The sequence below is a fragment of the Teleopsis dalmanni genome, chromosome 1, assembly GCF_002237135.1.
Source record: "Teleopsis dalmanni isolate 2A chromosome 1, ASM223713v2, whole genome shotgun sequence".
NCBI classification, from domain to species: domain Eukaryota; kingdom Metazoa; phylum Arthropoda; class Insecta; order Diptera; family Diopsidae; genus Teleopsis; species Teleopsis dalmanni.
Genome location: NC_051846.1, coordinates 139,859,781 through 139,868,245, shown reverse-complemented (window position 1 = coordinate 139,868,245; position 8,465 = coordinate 139,859,781).

Below are 8,465 nucleotides of genomic sequence, written 5' to 3'. Positions count from 1 at the left end.
CAGTTCTAGCAGCTACATTTCTAGCAATTCTAAACTATTATAATTTTAAATTACTAGTCTTTTAAAATTATTTGAAATTATTTAAGTTTTTTTATTAAAAATTATTATTTAAATTCATTGAAGCACGTATAAAATGCATTGAAACATGTCTCAAAAAATTTTAAAATAAATAACCATTAATCAAATTTAATTAATTATGGCATAGCCAATATCGAAAAGAGTTGAAAAAAAAGAGTTGCATAAATTAATACATAATTAAAATATTTATGCACTGACACTAAAAATTTTAAACAAATAATATATTTTTTTTAAATTTTATGGTAATTACATGAGCAAACAATAAAATAGAACATAATTTTTACAAATGCGAGTATTATTGGCGAATGCATTTTGCTTATAAGGTGGAAAAAAGCGGAAAATGTTTAAATAAATTTCATATTTAATTTATATAAAATTTAATAGCCGCCCAAGCTCATAAACCTATGTAAGCGAATGCATAATAATTCTTTATAATTTAACAAATTTGCTCAATTGGCAATAATTTTATTAATCCAATGTGGCGGGAGGAACTGCCGAAAGGAGTGCTCCAGCGCGGGCACACACTGCGGAGGTGTGCTTCACATGTGTAAAAAACGTTTGGTTCCAAACAAAATAAATACTTTAAAATAAAAATGATACTTAACGCGGTTATTACATTGGCTTGGAACACCTGCTGGTACCGTTCGCCGCCAAAGTATTCATTAAAGCCACAGTTTATGTAACAATTATTTGTTGGCTTTCAACTTTATTATTTAAAATGAATATTTATGCAAATTGCAAATTGCAAATTGTATCCGTGTTTACGAGTGTAAATACATGTGTACACATCTGCAAAGGATACGCGTTTCATAGGTCGATTTGTTTGTAGTCACTAGAATTTGAGGTTCTTGCCGCACTTATCCCGAATCGCGTGTTAACCAAACCCATGAGGCTTTTCTGATATAAAAAATTATGAATCTATTCAACAAAAAAATAATTAAAACAATTTTCCCGATACATATTACACAACTATTTCATATGTTTACCGATTTTATTTGTAAATTTTGGCATTTGCGGTCTGCCTTGGGTGGAATTTAATAAAATGAATTTATTGCAATTAAAAATATTTAACGCACACATACTCCTATTAATAAAATTGCCTGTTTATGGATTTTTCTACTCAATTATTATTTTTGCAATAAAATGCTCTCGAAATTGTTTAATATTACTAATTATCAGTTAGTTAAATATAATTATATTTTAAAATATTTATAAAGTTTCTATTCATATCTAACTGTGCTTTTACTTAAAAAATTTATTACATACAATTGAAAAATATGTAAATGTATTAGAAATTTTACAATAAATAGTAGTGAGAACTCTGAACTAAGATAATAGTTAATAATTCATGTTCAACCTATTAATTCAAAATACAATAATTCAAAAACATGTTATTTATGCTTTCCTTAATTGGGTTCATTAAAGACCCTACTACCTACAATGTATGCAAGTTGATCATCTCAGAATCCACGACTAGTACTTCTAATGCACTAGTAGATAAAAACTTAGAATTCAAGGCCATTCATATTCATGACTGTGTATCAACAATATCAGAACTCAACAATATCAAGTTCAGCTGATAAAATCCATAATGTAAGTAGTACCTTACTTTCTCCTGCTTATGTGATCTTACAAAATTTAATGAGACTGCTTAATATTTACAAGAAGTACACCCAAAAATCCACTAAAAATAAGGGTCAACCTTCCTGATTTATGACGTATTCAGTATGAAGTATGCTAGTTCAATTTGCTGCAAAACAATTTTAAATTCTAATAAAAATAATGGTTTTGATTTTATGTACTAAGTAATCCCAAAAATTATAAGCATTGTCTTGTTTCTAATCACAATTAATTTAATAATTATTAAGACATGTATATTTCGTAAGTCTGATTTGGCAGCATAGTAACAGTGACATATGTCCTATAAAACTCTCATTCAAAACATCACAGGTTTCGTTCAAACATAAGCCTATGATTCTACTAAAGCTGTTAAAATTGTGAACACTTACTACAAAAATGGTGACGATTTCCTTCATCGAATTTTCTTAGGAAAATGTCTCATCTGGAACAGTAAATATTACAAGAACCTATTGAAAAAACATTGTATCCAGCAATATCACTGTATGCTATGACATTTAGTCTGGAAATATGATATGACAATATCTTTTTGAAAGTGCCGAAAATGTGATACAAACTGTCAATTTTGTTCATTAAAATTCCATGAATATTAAAGTTCGAAATTAGAGATATTAACGTCGATTCCTTTATGTGACTTCAATAAGACAATGACGCATGCCACACAACACGTCGTTTTTTAACTTATGACGTTTTCGATTGGTAAATCTGGATTCAATCTAGATGCACCTGGGATCTGTCCAATCGAACATTTTTAGAGTGATCAAACGTATTTGTAGTAGTGTTAGCAGATATTTATATTTTTTATAAATAACATACATATATCAAATTAAATCACACTTTAAATGTCAAGTCATATAAAAAAGCTGTGAATTTCAAGCTAATCTTGCTACTTCAGCAAAGTATCAATATTGTTATATATTAATGTCGAGTGTTATATATTTCGCTCGAGATGTACCAATCTAATGAAAATTGCACTAGAAGTGCAATTGTAAAAGTGACCATATTTGAAAAAATAGTATTCATCTAATTCTTTAAAAAAAACGATGTATTATTAAAAATTATAAATAAATCCAAGAAGCTACATAACGCATAAAGAACTTAAACTGTTCAAGTGGTGTGAAAATTAAACTTAATTATATGTTTTTTGAAGAAATTTATTGAATTTTACAGAAAACAAAAATTAAAAAGTAAGAAACATTTGGATCCAATATGAGTTGAATAGTCATCCGTTCTAACGTTTTCCTGCAGGTGGGGGTGTTTCTCCAGGTCTTACGATTCTCCTTGTTGTACCTTGTACCACTACCGGTGCTTTAGTTGTTGAGGTGTGGTCCGTATAGGTATACTCTCGAGTTATCGAAGGGAACGAATCTGTGGCCGTACCTCCACCTGTACCCGTGCCTGGTCCTGTTTCTGTCATTGTAATGACTGGTACACATGTTAAGCCAGTAACATAAAAGACGAGGATAATGATTAACTTAAGTACACTTGGATTCATTTCTTGTACGTAATGTTTAACAAAAATATTCAGACAAATACTGTGATTTTATAACTGTAATCCGATGTATTTATACCAATCATTTTACTTGAAAATGAAATCATTTTATATTGATCAAGTCTATATACAGAGGTTAAGTCAATATAAAGAATTCTGGTATGTACAATATTTCAATAATTCGAAATCACCTTTATAAATAAATAAATATTTGCAAAACTAAATATTTTCTTAATAATCATATATCTGAACCTCATATAACGTTGGATTTTAATGAAAATTTTCAGCCGTTAAATTGTGGATTAAGGGTAAAACACCTTTGCAATCTCATATCCAATATTTACAGTTGTTTGTTTCATCCAATGTGAGAATTACTTCAATATGTTCGGTAAACCAAATCGCATGTAAGATTGAACTATACAGCACTTAGTTTAAAGACCACAAAGCCTGAAGATTTTGATGTGCATATCCGATAAAATGTTTGAGTACTTATATGAAGCATTATGCCGATAATCCTAATCTGCAATATTTAAGCTTTCGTTTTAAGGAATTGTTAATGCATGACAACGTCTTAAAACGTGTTAAAACGACTTAACTTTATTTAAGTAAATATATGAATTTTTTATTGTATGACAACATAGGGGATTCATTCAAATATAATAAAAAAAAAAAAAACTTTTTTTTATTGAATTTTATTTTGATATCATTACTTTATTATTTTGATATGATTATCTTGCTCTTAGTAGTTTTACATATATAATATAGTTATAAATGTTATTATAGCATAGTTTAAAAATTTTAGTTTAAGAGAAGTGATAGTAATCTATATCGATGATTCCTTAAGATCATTTACAAATGAAATTTTACTACAAACGGAACATTTGTTTTATAATTGATTCTACTAAGTCTAGAATATCTGGCATTGCATTAATGACTGATTTGTTTTGATCTCCTTCCCAATCAATTATCTATAGCTTAAAATTATTTCAATGGTGTGGTACACCAACTTTTACTTTAGTAGTATACTGCCGAGAATAATATGCATTTAATAATATTATATTTACATGCAATGTAAAAGGTAAATAGAAGGTTAATATTGTATGCAAACAAATTAAAATATAACATTTTAATGACGAAATATGTATGATATTATAATATAAGTTATCATCTCTCTGATGACGGTTTCAAGTAGTAAATCTGTTTTCAATATAGATTTACTCTCGATCTGTCAAATTTTGGTGTCCTATCGAATACTTTTATAATAATCTAACGTTTTTGTAGTAGTGTTTGTAGACATTTATATTCTTTATAAATACCTTTATCGAATCAAATCACACTTTATCTGTCAAGTCATATAAAACAGCCGTTTTGTTACCATACACATGTTCAAGGCAATATTGTTCTTAATAAAAATCAATCTATATTTTTTTTAAGATCTGTGTTTGAGCTGTTCGCCAGGCTCATTACTTCGTAAACTTCAATCTTTCAAATCCTAGGCAATTGCAAAGATAATTTTAAGGTTCCTATCCAGTAATATTTTCATTTTTTGATAAAATGTGAATTTACCAAGTTAGGTTGTGTTTTAGTATTCCAATTATATGCTGCAACTATTAGAAAATGATTATAGATATGTCTTAGAGCCGCTTATATTCAGATAAGTATATGTTCTTTTACTAAGGATACTTACTAAAACGCAGATCAATGATACTGTGCACTGATTGTTAACTAAGTTTGATTCACCTGAATAGAAGATAAGAAGCTATTTAACTGAACATATCGAAAATCACTATGAAACTAATACTCAGAAATCAGTTTAAAGCATAACCTTACATATATCAAAAAAGACAAGATTTTTCCAATATCCAAAAAAAACTCTGCTAATTATCGAATATCGTATTGTCTGAAAAAAAAACTTTCTCAATAAGCAATTTATAAACATACAAAATAATTAAATTTACTTAACAATAAATTATATTAAAATTTAGACATTGTTTTGATCACAAGAAGTGAAGCAGAAGCATTTGTGAGGATTTTGAAGAATAGTTTGTGAAGAAGATCGAAAGTCGCTCTACGTTAGTGTTTATATGTTACATTACCACATAATTATTTTGGAAATTCTGGAAGTTTTACTCAAGAAAGTCCTTTGTCGTTAATGGATAACAATTCTCAACTTGCAATTCATTTGGAGATCAACTCATAGATATTACTTATGCCAAAGGTGACCTAGATAGAAAATTTCAGATTAATTCAAATATCTAAAATTTATTCTCAATAAAACAAAAACGAAAAAAAAGGAATAGCCTTAAACTTTGTTCTCAGGATTGTGCAGCATTTGAAATTCTATACCATGATTTCTATTAATGATATTCGAGAACCCCCGATGATTTCTGAATCCGTGTTTAAATATTGTACATAAGCGTTCCAAATGAGTTGCTACACGTAGCATGAATTGAATAATTTATTTAATTAAAATTTATTGCGAATTATTACTTTATACAGCTAATTTTTTAGGATGTACTTTTTTATTGTTCACATTTAGAAAAAATGTAAATTCATTTAACTGTGATCATTTTGAGATATTTATGTTGTGAAAATATATCACAATTATGAAAAGTTTTATTAAACAAAAAAATTGGTAATATAACGCCTCATTTAATTTATTTATTTATAAACTTTAAATCATTAAAAAATATACGAGTTTCGTTACAACAAATTAATTTACGATGTGGCATCCCTGCGCCTGGGAGGCATGGCAAAAAGGGAGCCACTTTAGCAAATTATGCAAATGTACCGCATAATTCATAAACAAATGCAAAAAAATTATTCGTTTTTATTGCAGCAACTGCACTAAATTTAACATGAAACGATGCAGTAAAAAATAATAATTTTTTGGCAATGCAACGCGTGAAGGGTGGTCTGAACGCTGCAACATAAAAATAAAATCTGAACAATTCTGTTAGTTAAAGTTTGTAATTTATTAAATTTTTTGCGTTTGTACGCTTTTGCGTTTTACCTAAGGGAGCACTGCGAACCTTACAGGAACTTCCGTTTTCACTGCGGATATTTTTAACAATTAACTAAAACTTTAAAAAATATTAAATTCAAGTTTTTTACAGTATCCACTACACATATCATTTATATAAACAACAAAATAGTGTATTAAAAATTTTTTACCATTAATAAATATTCTCTGTGGGAAAAAAACACTGCTATTAATGGTATTTATTATATAAATACTCATATGCATATATATGGTACATATATTTCATATCTGTAATTCTCGTAGAGTTACCAACAACTGATGGGCATCAGCGACAGGCAGAAGTTGAAAACAGAAGAGAAAACTCCTTCAGACAGTTAAGGTCTGAACTGCGCTATTAGAACTAATAATGTCTACGATACGTGTACAGTTCTTTTTTATTTGCTTTAAGTTAGATGCCTAATGCATAATAAATACATAAAAGTAATACCTTCGCTTTATATGCTCTACAGAACTGCTTGATTTGTAGCTATGACCCCGAGGAATAAAATCTCCCACTGCATTTTAACATCATTTGTTAAAATTATATATCTAGACTAGTATGGATCTTCTAACCATATACAAGCAATTAAAAAGTTGCCTAGTCTACAATATTTTTTATTCAATATTTCCATGTAGTTCCACTGTATTGACTTTTGTGTGGAACGTTGTTAAGTTTTCTTTTTGTCAAAAAAAAAATTCTTTCTATATCAAATCAATATTTAACAAATACAATTTTTTCAATGGGTAAGTTAAGGAATATATATAAAAATTTTGACATTAGATCATAATATTTAGCAAGTCTGTTGGGAGTGAGCGATTTATTCGTCGGTAATATCTGCAGTTCCGAGTTTTCATATGTAAGTAGTCGAGTTGTGTGCTTATAATGGATATTTCATATTTCAAATGCCATTAAATAGCCAATTTTCTATAGCTATTTTTAACCAATAAACTTTTATTAGACTAATTACGTTACTTACAGAGTCACGTCACTCCCATTTGATTGTTTAAGTCTCTATATGCAATCCGTTGTTCAATTTTCTTTTAACGTCACTTTTAACGTCGTGATTGGTAGTGACTATTTTATTTAATAGAAATTATTGTGTATTTTAATAAAACAGGGTTCGAACAGTACTAAATTGGAACAACAAAAATTTTTATTTCATTTTTAATTAATTGGTTTTTGACTGACCAATTTACAGCTGTTTGGAGTATCGCCAAATTCCTATCATCAGTAGTCTTGGAATTATTTGTTATATTATTTGACTTTCTCCGCATCACGTTCCTTCTTTTTGTATAAAGAAGAAGGAAAGAATATCATGCAATAAATAAAGCCTCTGTAAAAGAAAAGTATTCAAATTTTACATTTAAAAGTTAATTAATAATTCAATTATTCTACAGCTGCTTTATGATTTTGTTCTAATATAAGAGAGTAAGTCAATTTGTTAATGAAATTAACAAGACTCCAAGTTCGAACATACAAGTCAATTACGACATTGGGTCAGTTGACTAATGACTCTGAAATTCAAATTGTACTTGTACCCTGAGCAGGATACAAGTTCAACTATTGGTGCTTGTTGTCTCAAAAAATTATTTACGAATAACTATAGATAAGAAATAATTCCAAGACCACTGATAATGGGTATTTGAGAATACTCGAAGCAACTGTGTGATTAGCCAAAAATTCAATTAATGTAAAATAAAATAAAAATTTTGTTGTTGCAATTCAACATTGTTCGAAACCTCTTTATAAAATCTATTGTGAAATTATATCTTCCTAACAACTTGTTAATTAGAGTTTATTTTGTTTTTCCGTATCCTATAATTAAAATTAGACATTAGTGATGTGCTTAAGTATATCCATTCTTTAAAATTACACATAATATGTTTAAATTAATTTCTAATTAGTTTGAAAATAATTTAAAATGACTTAATAATTTAATTTGGTTTTCGAAACAATTTTTTTATTTTAGAAACAATGTCACAGTCCATATTACGCTTTAATATACAGCCGGAAGTGCCTGCTGCATGTGCAAATATTGTCAATTTACATTGACATCGTCGCACACATATTGGCGCAATAAAGCATCATTTTACGTAACGGCAAAAAACTTTAGGATTAACACGCTGTTTTTGCAAATTTACACTTCCGATCAAGTACACATTCTCAATCACATTCGCACATGCTCACATACACATACATATTGAATTATGTACCAGTCCAACACCAGTCCAGTC